The sequence below is a fragment of the Drosophila gunungcola genome, unplaced genomic scaffold (assembly GCF_025200985.1).
Source record: "Drosophila gunungcola strain Sukarami unplaced genomic scaffold, Dgunungcola_SK_2 000147F, whole genome shotgun sequence".
NCBI classification, from domain to species: domain Eukaryota; kingdom Metazoa; phylum Arthropoda; class Insecta; order Diptera; family Drosophilidae; genus Drosophila; species Drosophila gunungcola.
In genome coordinates, this window is record NW_026453308.1 from 124,725 (window position 1) to 142,669 (window position 17,945).

Below are 17,945 nucleotides of genomic sequence, written 5' to 3' on the forward strand. Positions count from 1 at the left end.
AAACTATATTTTAGTTTTAAATTTTGTATTATCTATTTAATTTTTTTTTTTTTTTCTTATCGAAAAAATCGATTTTTTAAAAACTTAAAATTTAATTATTGGGTTTTTTTTTATTTTACATTTAACATTTTTAATTTAAATATTTTACTTTACATCATATTATTATTTATAAGTCACTTTCGGTATAGTGAACGTGATTAAAAGAAAATTAAAAGCTTCAGTTTTTATATATGATAATTAAATTTGCCAAAGAATCAAAATTGAAAACATTTTCAAAATAGAAGCTCAAAACAAGGCCATTTCTCCTCAATTGGGGATTTCCTTTATTCCCTTGTCTATTTATGTTAAAGGGGGGTTTTGGGAATGGGAATATGGGACACAGTTTCTCGCGGTGTGCGGCTTGTTGACTTGCCCCCACTAATAATTGCCAAGACCGCGCGAGGAAAGGCAAACAAATTTACAAAACTGGCAGTCCGTCCGTCTGAAAGTCGGTCCGCCATAGTCAGCAAGTCTGGCAGTTAGCGCCTCAGTCGACGGCTACCGGAAAAGTCACGTTTTGCATTTTGGTTTCGGTTTTTCAGCCACCTCTGGCCCCCTTTTCCCGCGATTCTCACTTTCCTGTTTGTCTTGATGCGCTGTAAGTGACAGATGAAAATACCTAGGGAATATGGGTGGGATAATAAAGCCGCTCATAAATATTACAGACACTTTGTTAAAATATTTCAATTTTCTCTAAATTTGTTTAAGTACGCTTCAATAGAATATTTTGTTAACTGTATTTTAGCACATTAAAAACCAGTCCTGTCTTTTACTAAATCATATTTATGCTGCTTATAATTTTGATAACCGAATTTAAAGGGGATTTATCAATCTTATTTTTAAACAATATTTTGTTGTATTCCTTTAAATGTTTATTGTTATAAAAGAGGCAAAATTATCAAAAAAAAAAAACCAAATTAAAAAAAGACAGGGTATGTGTGGAAAAAAGAAATAAATAATAAAAAAAACTCTTAGACACAAATGTTCTAAAAAAAAACTTTACCAAGCTAGTTTTTTATATTGATTAATTTAATTTATATAGGTGTTGTCGAGTTTTAAAATCAAATATAATACTTAAATATAAATTTAAGCCATAACATAAATGATTTGTTTAAAATTTTGTCTAACTTTTGTGCTTTATTAGGCTGACTTATATTATTAGCCTGACTTATATGTTAAGCAAAGGTATGGTTATTATCTTTTTGAATGGAAATATATATTGTTTGCTTAGATTCCAGGACAGGGTATTAAGTAATGCAACCATCCTAGCTCGAATTTAGCATCCTGCTTGTCGCACTTTTGATTTGTTTACCTTTTCGAGATGCTCGGATCGCCAACGCGAGTAAATTTTTCCATTGGCGTTGATTTCGAACATTTTTTATTGCACGAGCTAGTATGTGGGTGTGTTTGCATGTTCATCATGAACAATTGAAAGGCATAAATGTATACTATGGTTTGCAGATAGCTATCTTTGCGGAAATATGCCAGTGACAACATTGCGTATGCGCTTTTTCTGTGCCACAAGAGATGCAATCTCTCTATCCGGCCATTCAATTGTGATTGCTGCAAAAAGGATATTGCAGGATGTACATATGTGCATGAGTTTATGTGTGGGTGTGCATGTGTGAGGGAAAAAGATGAGGTAGGGTGGAGGGGTAAGAGGGGTAATGCAGACAAGCAAAACCCGGAATACCGAGCTCAAAAATGTTGTGGCCCAAAAATGTTTTGACTTTTGTTTACTTAACTGTAAAAGTGTGTAACACTGCACCCGTACAAACATGTGTGCATGTGCTTTAGCAAAAATATGTAGTAAGTCAAAGTCAAAGAGCGTTTAATTTGGCATTTTCCCTGAGCGATTTGCTTCGACTGGGTTGCAATTCCGGGCAATCATAGTATACAGGCAATTCAGGGACTTTTGCAAGGATGTATTCCCTTGACTTCGATTTTGATAAGTCCTTGTGTTCATATGTCAGAGATTTCATACTTTATATTCCTAAATTGTATGCAGATATTTGAATTAATTGAATTTGAATATATTTTGATTTTTAATTTGTGTTTCTTATTGACTACTATAAATTACGACTAACTTTTTTGTGTTTATAAATACAAAGACATCCTTTAAATCTCGGGTTTTAGACTGTTGAACGTGTTTCTCCAAAATCAAGAAAAAATAGCTTTAGATTTGTTAATTGTATAAATTCTTCTGTACTGTAATACTGTTATACTGTTATACTGATCTGGTAATTATCACTTTATCAGTTTTGGAAGAGCTAAACTTGCTCTTTATTATTTTACTTTTGGTTAAATTCCCATCTGCACGCGAAGCAGGTGAAATATTGTGCCAACAACAATGAAAGCATTAATTGCCGACACTCACACTTGCCCCCGCACTTACCCACACACACATAGTCAAGGATACAACTAATTCACTCACTTTCACATTTAAGGAAACGAGAGCCGTGACGTTGTTTCGGTTAATTTTTGCTGCCTTGTCATAGGACATGCAAAAAGGTATTTTAATACATGTCACTGTTGGGTTGCTTGTGTGTATGTTATTTGAGTTAATGTTATCAAAGATTTGCTTTGTTGTGGGTTTGACAGTGAACTTTTCGATACGATTTTCCCCTGACTAAAAAAAACCCCAGTAAACATAATTGTTTCGTTGTTTTTCAGAAAAAATATCTGTGTCTAAGCTTTTCGGCTCTGTGGCTCTCCTATATTCAAATTTCTTTAATTTATCTTTTTTAAACATAACTAATAAATTTTTAAAGCGTTTTTTTTAAACTGGAAGAAATGGTTTTTTCCATTAAAAGCTCTTTATTTTGATGACTGCTAGAGAAATGTACACATTTTTTAGTGAATGAAGATAATTGTTGAAAATATTTTGTACTGTTATTCAAATTCATTTGAGCTTCGTTTTATTTGCGTCGTTGAAGATTTCTTTATTTATATTTAATTCTTTTGGTGGAAACTTAAATTTTCGGTCAATTTATTTTATCCTCTTGGAAAAGTTTATTTAGAAGTTTACTGAAGGGGATTTCCCCTTTTATTATATCCTTAGTCTTCCTTTGGGTAAAAGTATGGGCATATGTACATGCAGTAGTTTTTCCGTTTCGGACATTTTCATAATGAATAATATTTTGTTGTTTTGGTTTCGCTTGGCTTTGACATGGGTACACATTTGGCCAAGTCAAATATTTGTGTGGGGGTTTAAAGTTCATTGCATTGTTTCAGGGCCGCCTTCTTTCCCGTTACTTTCCCCACACTTTTCCGGCACTTTTACCCACACACGAAGTCCCTTTTTATTTGCCTGACCCACGAAGACACACAGAAAGTGGCGTTGTTGTTTTTCTCCTCTCTTACCCTTATTATTTTTGTAGTCTTTGACCGGGCTCCTTTCTCACTTTCACTTGATGGCCTGTAAGTCGTATATATTGCAACTATCTGACCTCTGACCCACGAACACACCCCACGAACACACCCCACGAACACCACCACCTCGCACCACTTGGCGGTGGGGGAAACACTCACATGTAATGCATTTTTAAATTTGCATGTGCTCCACCAGGCCCAGGCAACAATGGCAGCTGTTAGTGTCTAACTAGTTAGTTAGTGCCACATTGAAGATGGTTGCCTTGCCACACGCGAAACAGACCCCATCCCCCACCGAAAAAAAGAACAGAAAAAACACAGTGGAGTCCGAGCGAAAATTCCTTTGCAGACGGAGTAGCTTCTTAAATATTTAATAACATTAATAGCGATTTAATGACACCACTTTATATAATTTCTAAACAACGAAGACACCTAGAAAGTACCATTCGCTATACTGTTAAATATTTTATTTGGTTGTTTGAAGACTTAATTGGTTGCTCATACAATACAAGGGTGTAAAGTTTTATTTAATTGCAACATTTTTATTCATTTCAATTCTACAGATAAGAATCAAATCAAAGCAACAATTTCTGTATTAGTTGACACTTTTTACCAAATTTTAATAATCATTGTGAAAATATAAGTAGTTAAAAATAATTGAATTGGTGGAAATCGCTGTCACGTTGTTTATTAATTAAAAGTTTAAATAAAATATTGTTAATTACTAGAAATTTCTTAACACCCAGCTTATTTTGTACACTTACTTGTTTTATTGGGCATCTTAAATAGTGCTTGCAAAATTATGATGAAATACCTGCAACCATATTCATATAATAATTGTACATAAACCCTTTTCTTTCTTTTCGAATAAAAGCTGTAACTATAATCCCTGCTATGTAAGTTCCTAAGATATTTATAAAGCTGTAACTATCTTGTAAATATTTCGGACAATATTCTCCCAATACTTAAATGCTTTAAATTTGTTTAATATAAAGTGAGAATATATTCCTGAAGGTGACAGCATATTTTGCCGAGCAATTTCCTGGGGCTTTAATTTGAAGTTTTCTCCCCTTCTCTAGCAAAACTGCTTTTGGTGAGTCCTTAGTCGCATTATGCATATCGCAAGGAGGAAGGTCTTGCCTTTGTCTGCTTTATGCATTGGCTGTCATTTGCAACCACTGTCTGTGTGTGTGTGTGTGTGTGTGTGTGGGAAAATATGGTGGTTGGGCAGGCGAAAGTGAGCGGGTATTGCATTTGTTACAGGCAGCAACAACATTGCACTTTGACTTTAACGCTGTTGCGTTTTACTAGGTCAAAAGCAACGTCACCGCGTGCAAAGGTCGCCCTCTCTCTTTCACACCTGCGCTACCTGTCTTTTTTGCTACCTCCGTGTGTGTATCTCTGTGTGTGTGCTAGCGTGTTAGTGTGTTGTGGCAAACATAAATATGGCGCATGGGTGAAACTGTTGCGCCTTGCTCCTTTTTCGCTCCTTTAGCTCCTTACTAACAGCCTTGCATAAATCGGTATTTCTCCATGTGTTTGTGTGGTGTGCTAAATTTCACACAGCTTCTTCCAGCGGGACTTATAAGCGTACAAGAAGCGCATCTAGAAGGATAGCCGTGGATGCCACTATCCCCAACCGAAATCGGAACCCTTTGGCTCCAAAACACACGCGGGTGACACCAAATTAGAAGGTGGTCTAGGGGTTTTACAAGGGGGAGAGAATGACATTTTCAGACTCGCAAAATCTGCCAACAGCAGCGAGTGACCTAGGCCGTTTGGCATTCTTCCTTAAATTATTTAATAGCTACATTAAATTTTCCAAATAAATGAAACAAATCCTTATCTATGTTGTTGGAACTTCAGTTTTTGCAGTTAATATAAACTTTGTCGAGCTCTAGTATATTTATTAGGAAACCTATCCTTATAAAATTGTATGAAATCGGTTAAGCAGAACTGAAAATAAAAAACAACTAAAACGACAAATAGTGAAAGTAAGAATATTAAATTACTCACTTAGTTTTAGAATTAATTAAAAATGTTGAATGCTTGATAAATAATAACGGATATTATAAATTTCTGGAAAAAAAAAATTTTCAACTTACCATTTTCTTATCCGCGGCATGCGAATTATTTAACAGACTTTTCCCATTGCATATATCCAAATCAAGAGCAGTGCTCGCTGATTTCTGTCGCAAATCTTTTGGCAACGCACTTTATGTTGGGCATCATTTAATTACTGCACCTTCGCTGCTTCACACAAATTTATTTTTGTCGCAACACGTATCTGGCCTTTTATCCTCAATATAATCAAATCGAAAATGCGCTCATGTAAAATTCAATAATTTCCGTCCACTAACTTAATTAATTAAAGTTGCAAGAGTAGCAATATCTGGCCATCAACATCATATCAAACAAGGGAACCCGTATTGCATACAAAAATAAACAAATAAGAGAGCGTGACCATAGGTGGCTGTGCAGCATTCTTTTTATCCTGGCAAGTAACCCCGACAAACAAAGAGGAATAAAATGTCAAGGCTCTGGCACAGGATATGAACAAAATAAGAACTTCATTCTCGTTCATTTACTCAGATTTCTCAGATTCCGGTTAAGCCTGCAAGTGAAACTGAATGAATTGCAAGTCATATGCGAAATATGGGTTCTTTTGAGCGAACTTTTTCAGACTTTTCCAGGTAAACGAAGAAATTTCTTTAAAACTCACAGAATTGTTGGGAATTTAAATAACTTTTATGTTAAACTTGGACTAAGGAATGTAGAAACTAAACCGAGTACTTAGGCTATGTGAAATTAATAATGCTAGTACATATTATCACTTTTCATTATCATTAAAAAAAAGTAATGCTAATTAATGAACTACTTTTGGGAAAAGTAATACTAATGAAAAACAATTCATTACTTTTCACAAAAGTAAAAGGTATAATAAAAAAATGTAGCTATTTGTAAAAAGAATCAACGATTTTACAAACGTTTTTGCACAGAAGTAAATTGATTTGTTAAAAATCTAAATTTTATTTAATAACAAATAACAAAGCTCTTTCTCCCATACTTATTTATTAATGGCTTTTTGTGTGTTTATTATTTAAATATAATTATTATATCCAATTCACCCATCAAACTAATAATAAATTATGCATAATCTAACAACTTTTTCCCTTTTTTCATCCTTGCCGTTTGGCCACTAATCCGATTTCAGTTTAAATCTGCAATTCGCCTGGTTTCTTGTTTGTTTAGGCGCGGGAGAAACATCCCGGGGAACTGGGGAAATAAGGGGGAAAAATGGGAAATGGAGAAAGATGGGGGAAAAGACACGATGTGTCACCAATCATTTGTCATATCAAACTGCCACATATGCGAGGTTGTGGGTGGTGGTGTGTGAGTGGGTGGCTGTTGAAAGGAAGACATGATAAAATGGCCGCTTAGGCGCTGTCAGCGGTACAAATGCAAATACCCAGGCGCACAACTCCTCACACAGACTCTGACAAATGGGACAGTGACGAGCAACAATGTTGTCATGTAAATGTCTTCATTTTTACAGTTACATGGGTTTTTCTTTTTTTTTGCACCCCCCTTCCCTTTCCCCTTCCCTATCCCCTTCCCTTTCCCTTTCCCCTTCTCTTTCCCCTTCCCTTTCTCCACCCCCATCCACACACATCAAGGCCTATCAATCATATGCAAATAAGCGATTTAAGCCAGCCCCGTCTAATTGCCATCGATTAGAACTTAGGGGACGGGGGATATTTTTACACTCCAAGCGATTTGCGTTTCATCGACATCAGTCAACTGACTTGTTAATTGTCCGGCATTGCCATCAATTTAATTTACAATCTCTAATTATGCTTCAGCAATTTGTATTTGCCTTTTGCCACGGCCGAGCATTTAATTGAAATGCTCTTTGATTAATATTGCATACATTTCCAGTCGTTAAACATGTTTATCTCTAGCACGTTTCTAAATCAACAGAAACTAAGCTGCCAATTTGGGTTGAGTTCGATATGGATAAAAAGTTTCTTTCTCACGCAGATTTTGTACAGGAAGAATTATTTATTTTACACTATTGTTAAATATTCATCATTTTATTTTCTGTAAAAAATTTGTAAAAATATATATTTATTAACTTTTTATAATACATTTTTTAAATAAAGCACATTTTTCACTGCTTAAAGTGTATACAATACATAAACAAATTTAAAATATTAGACTTTGATGTTTGTCTTTTACCGAAAATATCGTATTGATGTTTGCTAATTTTTTTGACTTTGATTTGATTTGATTGGTTTAAAGGCGATAAGAACCACCTCTCTGCCTAAAGTTCGATATTGTGCTCGATTTCGATTTGATTGCATTTGCGATAAGCCGATTGACAATTGACGTGATTGAGACGCTTGCAATTTTATTTTACACTAATGTCCAGTATTTCGCCCTCGATGTCTTAACCGTTTGTTTTTTTTTTTGTTTTTTTTTTCCGCATTTCAGCTACCGTTGATAATGGGTTTGATGGAGTGCCCGACTGGGTGGGACATTTATTGATGACACTACATAGATAGGATAGCTACTTGTCGCAGCGACGACATTGCGTAGTTTTCGCAGTCGCCTTTTGATTGCCGTTGATTAATTGGCGGTTGTTGGTATCGGTCAAAGTCGAATCGGATCTGCCACGATGCCACGCAGGTTTCCTGTTATTTCGGGTTTAAATTCCAGTGGAAGCGAGGCTGCACTAATTGCCAATGCCCCAGCGTGTCGGTCTTTCACGGCATTCATCTTGCCACAATTTCCACATTTTCCGCACCTTTCCTGTGTGCTCTGCCCCCACGTGTTCCCTGTACTCTTCTCCGCTTTATTATTGACATTGGCAGCGCAAATATTTGGGATGAGCCGGAAAGGTGTCGACCACAAAACATTTGGGAAACTTGGGCTAAGAATGGGGGATTTGAATCGATTTCGTTTATATCTCGTACTTGGGTATTGAACCTTGAAAAGCTGGTATTTCATTTATAATAGTAAAATACTTGTATTTATATTACTTAAGCATTTTTATTTATTATTAATTCACCAATAATTATAACAACAACTGATTTTAAAAGAAATATCCATTATTTGTCGTCATATATCAATAAAATTTAAAATTATTTATTGTGTTAATTATTTGTGATTATTATTCATCTTAATACAAGAACTATTTAAATACAATTACTGCATTAGTAAGCCAAACTATATTTATTAATTGATTGTAAGATGTATTCCGACATAATTTATCATTAACTTATTGTAAATCCTTAAAAATACAATCAATAAGATAAATAATTACAATAAAAGCTCCAGGAAATTGAAAGAAATTGTCACAGCCCAATATATATATATGTATATATATATTCAACCTTATATTTACAATAAATTGGAATAAACTGAGAAATGTAAGCAACGAAATGTTTGATATAAAAATAAATCCAAACATTTTATAACCCTCATTATGGGCTTATTTGAAGTGAAATACCCCTTTTTATTTGATGAACTCATATGCATTTGACAAAGAACAAACTGCGGGGGATGGTGAATATGTTAAGTATTTGGCAAATATACATATTCTCACACAGCCACGCATAAGCAAACATATACGACTACGAATACGGATACGAGTACACCTGTGTAAGGGAATCCAGTCAATGAAGATTAGGGCGACTTTTTTACGGTTTCATAATCCAAAAGGAAACGCTTGAAGTTGTAACTAGACCGCGATATTTCGTGACACCCCCCGGCCAGCATAGTGGATACCTTTTCTTTATTTGGTTTGCAAAAGTTGCTGGGGTGAAATCTGAAATTGGTAGTATGGATGGGTGTTTTGTCGCCTTTGGGCAAAAATGCCATTTGACATTTTTGCCACCTTTTCAAATGCGTTTCGCGTTTCTCATTCTCTCTTCCACTGTGATTTGCCTTTTTGTCACATTAAATCTTGTTTATGAAGCTTAAGAACTTTATTTCCGCTCGATTAAATTGTCATAATGGCAGGCTGGTTATGTTCTTTTTGGTTTTTTTTTTTTTTGCCTTTCAAGCGTTCAGTTTTCTTGCTTTAGAGTTGTTTTTGGACTTTGTTTTACCTTTATTTCAGTGGAACCCCTTTCGCCACTTTGGTGCCAAGAAAAATCTGGCAAAAAAACAAGACAAAGTTGGGTTGTGTAACTCGAGAATGGAAAATTGTTTTAAAACTATTAATTATGTGATTATTTGACAGAGAAAGTATTTGAGGTTTTCAGACATTTTTTATGGCGTAATTTCAACAGGTAAAATTAAATCATTATTTTAGTACATGCAATAAATTTGTAACTTTTTCAATACTTTTTACTAATTTTGAATGTTCAATTAGTTATTCTAAATTTGTTTGTACTCATTAGGAAATACTTTGCACCTGCGTCATGCCGGAGTTTATTTTTCTGTTCGGTTAAACAGAAATATTTAAATATTTAAACAGCCAGAAATATAAAGATAGACTTCAAAGAATAATGTATTACATTTCCTAAAATGAAATGTTGAAGGAAACACACGGGGCCATAAATTTAAGGTCACGAGTAATTATTTAAAGTCATATTTACATTTTATTTAAGAAAATACATAACAAACCATATTTCCATGGCCTTAAGATTTTTTTCTGGTTGCAAGGGTATAATAAATAAAACAACCGTGCAAAATTAAAAGGAAACCCATATTAGCTTCCAAAATAACTTTGATTGAGTGTGATGAGCATGGAGAGGGCTGTCATTGTCGATTTGGCTTTAGTTTCGGTTTCAGTTGATGTTTGAGGTCCTGTTTCCGTTTCTGTTTCCGTTTCCTTTTCCGTTTCCTCGGAAGCGGCACAATGCACAATTTGCATCAGTTCGTGCATAAAATTTGAGTGCTCATTTTGCCAGCAAGCCATGTCCTTCACGTCGATTATGTTACTTTCGATACCAGGCTCTAGCCAAAAGCAACCAAAGTACCCTTGCCATAATCATCGGCTGGCAATGGGTATTGGCATGTTTTAATTAAACGAAATTGCTTGTATCCCATTGATGGCTTAATACGGGTCACATGTACGCCTATCGGTACACACGACAGTGTGTGAGTGCCAGAGTGCGACTGTGTGTGTGCGTCTGAAATATTCACTTAAGCGAACAGCAAGAAGGACTCGACGAACAGGACGAACAGGACTAACAGGACAGCATAGAGCATAAAGCACCAGGAGCAGCCAATTAATTTGGTGACAATGCGAAACACTGGCGGTCGCAGCAGCTGCAAATTAACGAATTGGAAAAATTAACAAAACAACTGGCTAACGTGAAACTAAACGGACAGACAGATGCAACACAGCAGACACTGAACCATATTAGTCAATAATAATGTGGGCCTCGTCGAGTCACATGTATTTCAATGTGAATTAAGCAAAAAAATAAAAAATTTCGCAAAGCTCAAAAATGGATATTATATATATTAAATTACCATGTAGGAAGTGTATTTTAAATTGAAACTCATGTGGCTTATGTGCATGACAATGCTTTTCGTTGGAATTAAATATGGCAATTGCAGGAATATATGTATAAATGTGGGGATAGCTTATTTATTATAAAATGAAAATATATGTGTTTATAATAAATTATCTTGAAATCCATATATTTTTTTTTTTAATTTTTTTTAAAGCTTATTGCTACATTTATTGGTTGTATAAATTTTAAATCTAAGTGTACAAATTATTAACGGTATTTATGTACTTAAAAAGACCATTTCATGTGTAATTTTTATAAAAACATAAATCAATAACATGGCATTGTTTTCTTCTTTTTTCAGGTAAGCTTGTAAAAATGCTCCAATACTGCAGGTGAGTTTCGGCTCGAAAAATGTACGCGAAGCGTTTTGCAAAAGCTACAAAATCAACAAAATACTCAGGTCATTCATAATTTATGCATATAGACACCGCATTTTGGCCGTCGAATTTTCCAAATTTTCCAAGAGCGGAGCCTGCGATGATAAGATAAACTTCTACACTCTTCGTCGCCTTTTGTTGTGCGTGTGTATTGTACTTGGGGCATTGTTGTAATGCCATAACAATCAAGTGAAATTACGCTAAATGACACGCTCATTACGGGCCCTGCTTCCAGGGTGGTTACTGGGTGATTCCAGGGTGGTTACCGGGTGGTTACAGGGCAGCAAACCAAAAATCATTGCCTACTTATGAGCGTCTCAAACGAAACAAGGGGGTTGCCCATTTATTATTTAAATAAAAGCAAACAAATAAGCGCTCGAAAAACGCTTCATAACACTTTCTCGCACGCACGCACACATACACACAGACACACACAAACACGGGAAGCATTTTTTGCATATAAAAAATGTTCATTATGTTGTCAAATGAACAATAAAATGTCAATGCCGCCTCTTAGCACCACTTTCTTTATTTTCCCATTGTTTGTCTGCGAAAAGAAGCAAAGAGCAAAAATAAAAAATAAAAAACAAGAAGGAAAATTGGAGGAGAATCTGTGACAACGCTTTAAACGGTTTTATTGGCTTTTCAAATTGGCCAAAGGCCAAGAATATTGTACATAAACCGGCAGCAAAATTTATATTACGCAAAATATGCCAAGGCGGACCAACTTTGCTTTGACCAGAAGCTTTTGAAGTTTTCTCACTAAAGTCCCTTCCTTCCCTTCTCCCACTTTCACCTCGAGTTTCTTCACCACTTTCTCCACCTCTCGCTGGCTCCTGTTGTTGGCAGTGAAAGTGAAAGTAAAGTGTAATTAGGTTTGTTTTGCGTGGCTGTCTGCAAATGAAATGCTTGATGGACAAGGCGAGAGAGGGCGGCTGATTATTATTATCATTATTATTATAATTATTATTATTAACATTATTCTTATAATGACCCCGGTCCATCAAATTTAAATCAGGCATTGGCCAAATATTTTAAATAATAAGGGAACTGCGAAGGCAGAGTGTCAAATACCAATTTAACATAAGATTGTAATTTATGTACCAAATGCACCAAAAGAAATCGTAACAAAAATTATCAACCATCCGTTATATTGGTTAAAAATAATATGAAATTGACTGGGGTGTGTCCTATATGTTAGATATCAAAATGAAATACAATTATTTTTGAAGAAGTAGCAAATCTCTTAAATTACAATCTATAAACAAAAATTATTATCAATAATAATTACAAAATTTTTTTAGTGGTGTTAACAAAAAGACTTTGCCAAATAATGATGATAATCTTTAAAAAAAAAAGATCAATACAAACTACAAGCACATAAACAGTTCTAAATATTCGTATAACATTACTAATACTTATTATATATTACTTAATCGCCTGGTGTGAATCGAAGTCATTTGATTGAACCTCAAGACCAGCGCCACCTATTAATGCTGCTATCGTTCAGATATAGATAAAGACATCAACAAATATTGAAATCCGTTGATGGCTCACCATTGTCTGTTTGCCGATGGCCAAGTGTCGACTGCCGACTGCCGACTGTTATCGGCCATAAATATAAATAAGCAAGCCAAAGTGCTTAGCACTCATTGCGCCATTGCGATACCATCAAAGGGTATTAAAATCCAAGACCAAAAACAAAGGAAGAATACCGCCGCCCCTTATGCCAATTCTAGGGGCTGGTAAATACGTGGGGAAAAGGAAAATCCCTGCCTTCATTGCCATTCAACCGAGTTCAGTCAGTCAGTTAATATTGAGTGAGCATATAATCTGTTAATAAGCATTTTATATGCCAAAATAATTTGATTTGCATGTTGGGTCTCGCATTGGATGTCGATTTCTGTCACGAGGCCTTTGATAAAGGGGGTGGTTAAATGGCGAAATGGGAAAATGGGAAATCGGTGGGCTGATGGGCCGGGGGAAAATGGTGTCATGCTTGAGTTCATGTAATTAACACGGAGACGGAGTTTACGGCGGAATCACAATTTTCTTATGTGCCTGACAAGACACTTGACGCGGCCTTATTACCGTATAAAACTCAATTTCATAGGGTTCCGCTGTTATCGCCTTTTATAGGGTGTTTGAGTGTTAAGTTCATTGGCTTCATAAACAATTGAGGAGATACGAATAGTTAATGTTGGGGACGTTTCGCAAAAATAAAGAAAACACGAATTATGTCCCATTTTACCCGCTAGTCTGATTACGCTGTTTTGATTTGGTGTGAATTTTTCACTTTATAAAACCTAGATAGACTGCAAATCCAATCAAATATTTTCTTTTGTATTTTAGCTGACTTGAATTAACAACTATTATTTTATTTAATTAATAATTGACTTCAAGAGGTTCCAGTGCTGCCAAGCAAAATGATTGCTTAAATACCAGCAAGTCTTAGTCCAATATTATGGCTTTGTTAACGATTCAGTGGAATTGATGAAATGCACACAGAAAAACTAACGAAGATACAAAATACAAAAAATAACCTGGACATGTGTGTGCTCAGCAAATTTCGTTTAGAACTGTTTTATTTGAAAGTTAAGCCGACCCCGAAACCCCAGCACGATTGTCATCTGCATGCCAAAAACTGACCCAACTGACTGACTGACTGACTGACTGACTGTCTGACTGACTAACTGACTGACTGAATGAATGAATGACTAACTCACAAACTGAGTGAGTACTTAAAGCAATGGTAAACATTAGCATAAAGCTGGGCTATCATTTCTAAGTGCGTGCTTGTTGTTGCCATGTCTAGTGTTTCTCCTGCTTTTCCTTTCTCAATTTTCCATTTTCTTGCTGTTGCCGCTGCTGTTGTTGCTTTTGCTTTGCCTCTTATTTTAGCTTTTGTTGTTGCTGCTTAGGCTGGGCTGCGGGGAATAAGGTAAATATCAGCTGGCACACGAGGACAGCCAGCAGCGAGAAGCCACGAAAGCGTCCTCGTCCTCGGTGGCGTCCTCGCTTAATCACAGGTGTGCAACAATGGCCACAGAAGCGCCAACAACAACAGCCACAACACAGCCAACCATAGCAACACCGACCAAAATTAAAATGGATATGTCAAGTGAGTGACCAAAGAAATACCCTTTCATTTTATCTGTTTTTAAATAAGCTATAGATAAACTAGGCTAACAAATTAACGGAACAAAGAGTACCAATCAAATTAAAAAAAAAAAAATAATTGCATGGGATATTCTAAACAACTATTAATTTTTGTTTATTTTTGGAAGAAATTCTTTTTAATTTGATTTAAAAGCATTCTTGGTACTTAAACTTAAATATTTCATTATATTCTAGGACATATTGTCCTAATGGGCTCTTGTCAGGTTAATTATTTTTACCTAATTTTTTTGGTTTTTTTTGGAAATTGCGAAAGTTTTAAACCAAATATTTGCTGCCTTTGAAAGGGTATCAAAAAAGGCAAAAACAACAGCACGAGCATAAGGAGCATAACATGTGAAACATAAGCAGGGTTCCTATTCCCTCATTCCTTCTCTCGCTCCCTTTCGCGCAGGCGCCAGGAGAGCGGGAAAAGCTTTTGGTTTTCCGCAAATGTATTTTTTTCTTTTTTTTTGGCTAGTTTTCTTTGATTTTTTCCGACAAGCATTTTATTTTAGTATGCATTCAATTTTCTTTTTGCCTTTCTCAGCCTTGAAAGCTCAGGATGTGACAGCTTTTCCACTCTCTCTCTCTCTTTCTCAGCTCTCAGCTGACTGGATAACCGTTATACGATGGCTTTTCACAATTTTGAAAACGCTCGTTTCTTTCAGTTGTTGCTTCACTTCAGTTCTGTTCAGTTCAATTAAATTTTGAAGCGGTTGGTCTGGACTAGATTTTCTGAAGAAAAGTGTTTTTCTGAAAATCTCACATCATTTGTGTTTTGTGTGTGTGTTTTCTTGCCACTAAAGATATATATTTGTGTGAGCTTGGGAATATATTTTTTTTAAAGTTTTTGCTTATTATATTTATTTAGATTTTTTTTAGCTACAAATAGTTCAAGAGGTTTTTTAATTAAATACACCAATGATTGATTTTGTTGAAAGAAAAAGATTTTTTTTAAGCCTTGTGTTTCATAAATTAAATTAAAAGGCTTCAAGTTTCCAAATGTTCAAATTTCAAAAATCGTTCTAAATGTTGCGCCCAAGAAAACTGGCCTAAGGCTTCAAACTGTGATACTTACATATGTGGTATAACAGTGAAGGACTTTCCAAGAGCCGGCTTTAAGATGCCATTTTTTTTTACTCCAATTTTAATTAAATTTTAAAAACAATCAGAAACATATTTTTTTGGTCCCTTAAAAATCTCAAAACTTTTCTGAAGCCTCCATTTTCAAGCAAAGATTTTTGAAAAGCCTTCAAGCTCAACAGCCAATTAAGTGAAAGCTTTTCGCACAGTTTGAGGTCTGCACTTAGGACACTTTCACTTGCCGCAGCTGTGAGCGAACTCTCCCAGCTTAGGCTCTCGGACTTTATTTTGATTCGGAATCGAGTTCGGCTTTAGCTTCGGCTGTTGAAATTGGTCTCGGGTATTGGATAGTACGTTTTTGGGGTATGCAAACTCATTTTAGCTTTTGAACTCAGTCAGTTCAAATTTACCAGCGGATTTGTGCGGATTACAAAAACTATTCACACGCTCACATGCGCGCAACTTACATATATCAGTCTCTCACACAAATACGTACCATCAAACATACATCCAAGCACAGACACACACACACACCCAAAAACACACACACACACACGCAGCAGCGGACTGAAGGTCCTAAAACGAAAGCAAACAAAACAAAGCGTCGGCAACCAAAAAATCTTAATGGTGGGAAATAATTGATATTGTCTGGCAATCGTTGTTCAATATCGCAGTCATATCGGATATTTAAATTGTTGAATTTTTTTGCGAATTATTTTCTGGTGCAACCACAGTGCGTATGTGTAATATCTGATCAAAGAGTGATACAACAGAAAGTGTGCGAGACCAGCGGCATTATCATCGGTCAGAAGGCGGACAAAAGACAGATCAATTAAGGAACTGCATTCGGAATCGAAATATCCAGCGAAACCATCGTCCAAAATCTGTCTGTTGGAAAGTCAGGCAAGTGTCCACACTGCGTATGAAGAATTTTTATATGCATCTAACAATGATATTTCCCCTTACATTGCGCCTTTGGTTTTCGGCACCTTTTTTTTTTTTATTTGGTTTTTTGTTTTGGTCTCCGCTTTGTTGGCCTTTTGTTTGTTGGGGTTAAAGGCAAACAACAGAAATTAACAAAGGCGAGGGACGCAAACACAAACGTAAGCAAGAACGAAAACAAGAATTACAAGTCAAGTGCTGCGGCAGTTCTAGATTCCAGTATGTATGTGTGGGAAGCAAGTCTTTTTGCAAAAAGGATTCAAGGAAATCAATGGAAGTCTTTTTAAATCTTTAAAAATTAAAATTCTTAAATGGATAGGATTGTAAAGCGTATCTTTCTACTAATAAGTCAGTTTAAAATGAACATTTTATGAAGCTCTTAGCTTTAGATCATATATAGTTTCAGGGATCCAGTGATTGATTTTAATATTAATAATTTAATATTAGTATTAAATGTAGTAAGAATATACTTTGAAAAAAAATTAAATATTGCCGGTGATTTTTGTGTGCTATTTATACGAGCAATAAATGTTAATATTTACTTGGCTGCAAAATATATATGATCTTTTTTAAGATACTCAAAGAATTCTTTTAAACATTCTAAAGTCTTATTCAACCCCATCGGCTTTTGTAAAATGTCATTAAGACTCTCATAACATTTTCTCATTCATTTTCGTTGTCAAAGGCTAAAATCCGTAGACAAAGGCATGGTATTTCCCAGAATGCCATTTGCTTTAGCTTTTTGAAGCGCAAATAATTACAAATAATTTGCATTTTGACGACGGAACCAGGTTGCTCCTCTTTTATTCGCAAACTCCCTTTATGGCTGATGAGTTCTTCAAACTTTTTCATAATATTTTTAATGGTTTTTCCACACTCTGCTGCTGTCGATGACAGGTCAAATGAATAAAAAAAAACTTTTTTACAAAATTGATTTAATCAGAAAAACTGAATCTATTATGTCTGCTTGCCATTCATTTTGTATTGTTCGGCATTGGGTTGAGCGTGTGGAAAATATGCAATGCACGGCATATGAAAGGTTGTGATTATGTTCTCAAATCCATATAAAAAGGGGGACATTTTGCGTGTTTTAGTGGGTGTGTGAGAGCGTGCTATTAAAGGCCGCAAATTGTACATTAAAATACACATCATCATTACACACATTTTGGTTCATAATTCTTTTTTTTTCAGCTCTTATATTTTTCCTTTTTTTGGGTCAGCGCTGTCAAGAGCAATCAGAGACAGGCTGGGCTTGGCCACTTAATAATCAGAGCACACTGAAGAAAATGTTGATTTTAAATAAGTTTATAATTTTCTCCGTCGACTAGTTGACCGCTAAAAACGAAAATTTAAAAAATATGCCCCTAAGAATCAATTTCTGAAATAAAAAAATGTATTTATTAATCTGATGTATAAACAATCAACAATACTGCATGTCAAA

General features: G+C 35.3%; 1 protein-coding gene across 2 annotated transcripts in view; it reads left to right on the top strand.

Annotated features, from left to right (window-relative positions):
* Window positions 1-17,945, top strand: part of LOC128265695 (ABC transporter H family member 2) — a 52,861-nt gene that overhangs the window by 16,488 nt on the left and 18,428 nt on the right. The window contains exon 3 of one of the 2 annotated variants that reach the window (XR_008268905.1): window positions 11,245-12,266. The exons of the other annotated variant lie outside the window; for it this stretch is intronic. The gene's annotated coding sequence lies outside the window, so the exon portion shown is untranslated. Of the gene's footprint in view, window positions 1-11,244; window positions 12,267-17,945 lie in introns of those variants that run through there. 2 annotated transcript variants of the gene reach the window in all.